The sequence below is a fragment of the Henckelia pumila genome, chromosome 2 (assembly GCF_033568475.1).
Source record: "Henckelia pumila isolate YLH828 chromosome 2, ASM3356847v2, whole genome shotgun sequence".
Taxonomy (NCBI): domain Eukaryota; kingdom Viridiplantae; phylum Streptophyta; class Magnoliopsida; order Lamiales; family Gesneriaceae; genus Henckelia; species Henckelia pumila.
This window is the reverse complement of record NC_133121.1, coordinates 177,042,556-177,045,388: the sequence shown is the minus strand read 5'-3', so window position 1 is coordinate 177,045,388 and position 2,833 is coordinate 177,042,556.

The window sequence follows — 2,833 nt, the reverse complement described above, 5'->3', positions numbered from 1 at the left end:
AATTTATTTGGGCTCCATTAAATTATTTTGGGTTAATTTAATTATTTTGGGCTTTTATTAATTTTTATTTAATTTTTAAGTTGGCCAGAAAATTTTTATGGGCTTGGGAGCCCATGAAAGCTATTGGGCCTGTTATTGGGCTTTTGGGCCCATTGGGCCAGGGACAGTGTTATTGGGCCTAAGTTAGTCTTAATGGGCTTTGGTTGATTTATTGGGCCTAGAAAAGTTGTTAATGGGCTTAAGTGCACTAATGGGCCAAGTCTTAAGTTAATGGGCTTGTATGTCTAGGGCCAGCAGTTGGATCAAACCATGAGAAAATTCATGTGTCCTGAGTTTATATTTAATTATTTTATGCATGAAAAGTTAGTTGAATATTTATATGATATTAGAAAATAAATTAAATATAAATAAAGGACACACAATTTATTTAAAGTACATGCATTCATGAAATCAATTTTTATGCTATGATTGAAGTTCTATGGTTGAGCAAATAAAATATTTTAGGTGGAAATTGAAGTAGTGTGGCCATTTATGTATGGGCAGTTTCTGCCATTTATGTATGGGTGGTTCGCCACCAGCCTCGTACGATGGTTTCTTAGACTGATCAGTCGCACTATAAGTATGGGTCACACTTACGGATAGGACCATTCGATGTTAAGAAAATAAGTGCTCAACAACTCAAGTATGTATGATATTATGTATGTTATGTATAATTCAGTGATTTCTTTAAGCAACATTTATGTTATTATTTTTGAAGCATGCTCATGCATTTATAGGTTAAGTAGTATGTATGAAAGTGTATTAAATTATTTTAAACCCTTGTTAGTATGCATGTTGGGCCTCTAGGCTCACTACACTGATATGGTGCAGGTGAGTACGTAGAGGAGCAGGTTACCCCTACCGGTGGTGAGGACGTATGAGCGGAGCTGCAGTGGCCCCGTGACCGTAGTCTGCATCGTGCTAGTGGTCTATGCATGAATATTTTAAACACTATTTTATTTGAAGTTTTTATTCCAGTGTTGAGATTTAAGTATTATTTTTATGCAAATTTTTTTAGGGTATGCACTGTTGATTAAATTGTTTTGAATTATTTTAAGTATTGCATGATTCAGACGCTTTAGTAATTATTTTTATGTTGCATGATTATTTATTAAATTTTTTTTTAAATCTCTTTTATGGTTGTACATATATGTATGGGCATATATGTATATATATATATATATATATATAAATATTTTACTTAGTATTTATTTTAAAATTAAAAGAAAAAGAAAAATTTTTAAATTTTCCGCATTTTAGAAATTTATAAGTCTAGGATGTTTCAGGTTCACTTTTAACGTCTTGTAAAAAGCTGAAGTCTAAGTCCATCGTGACTGAAGGAAGAATGCACATTTGGACCCGGCGAGAGGAATAATCCTACAATAAGGTACTAGGATTTAGTGAAGTACTGACAATAGGCACAAGCATACAGTCATAAGCAAATTATTACCGCGACAACAGTTGAGGCAGTGACTATATTGGAGACTTGTTCAACTTGGGATGCATGAACAGGAACACTTAGTTTGGGAGGAGGATCTTTGAGGATATGTCAGTGATGATTTGTGCCGCAATGATGTTCTCAGCAACATCAGCAGGCGTTGTGTGCTTTGTGGGGAATGCTGCATCTTTCAATGGCATAGAACTCGGCGGCTGAACCACTTCAACAGTTGATCCAGGAGCGTCAACATTGAAGGGAATTGAGGAAATAGATATGGTATCATCTTCTTCTGCATTAGCAGGAACCTCAGAACTACGTGAGGGTTGCATGGCCAATCTGCGCGATGCACGGGTGCTTTTTCTGACCTTAGCCGGGGGAGACTCTTTTGGAACTGTACTTCCCATGGTCTTCAATTTTTTGGTGGAAGATTGCACTGCAAAGAAAGGAAAATGGTCATGAGTATGCAAACCAATTTCAATTTTTAGACTAAAGGTCGTAAGATTACCGGGAGGAACTGTCAGCATGGCAGTGAGAGCTTGGTATTTGGAGTCCACTAGGGCATGTAAGGAACGATGTATCACGAGCCACTTCCTGAATTAGAGCTTGAAAGAAGGATCCCCACACTAAGTTTAATTTGGCGATTGCCAAAGAGAAACGACGATCAACTAACTCATCCCAAATGTTCTCAGTTAACTATTGAGGGAAGAAAAAGTGGTTCTCGGGTACAGTAGGGGGAAAACCAAATTGTCGGGCTACTATCAAGGGATTATATATCTCAAAAGGGAGAATTGCATTATCATTGGCAAAGGCACCACTGCTAATCAAAAATTTTAAATGCAGGCAAACAATTCGTATGTCATCAACAACTTGTGGAAAAGACCTGTTTTGGTGAGACATGAAACGCAAGATCCAAGGATAACTTGCCGTGTTGAGAAACACTGGCAAATAGTAACAAAGCCCCTCCCCAAGGGTATTGAAAAAGGTCATCAAGAAATCCTTAAAAACTATGGTGATGCAGTAGGATAGAGCGTTACTGTCAGAAGTATTAATGCTAGTAAACGGAAGGTTCCTAATGTCCGAAAATAGGAAAAGAGCCACAACTGCAAGAACCAGCACACATCTTGAAGTTTACGGAGGGGAGTATCGAGTACACTTTTACTCAACCCTCAGTAGATAGACCCTAAGAACATGACCCCTAAATTGACAATGTTCCCGATAATCAACAGACGTGCAAGGGACAAGTACTCTGTGGATGGACGATCAGAAGCAGGACAGAACAAGAATTTGAAAATGAGTACCCACATGAACAAGATATGTTCCTCAGCATTAGGGGTCTCAGAGGTGGTATGCCAAGTT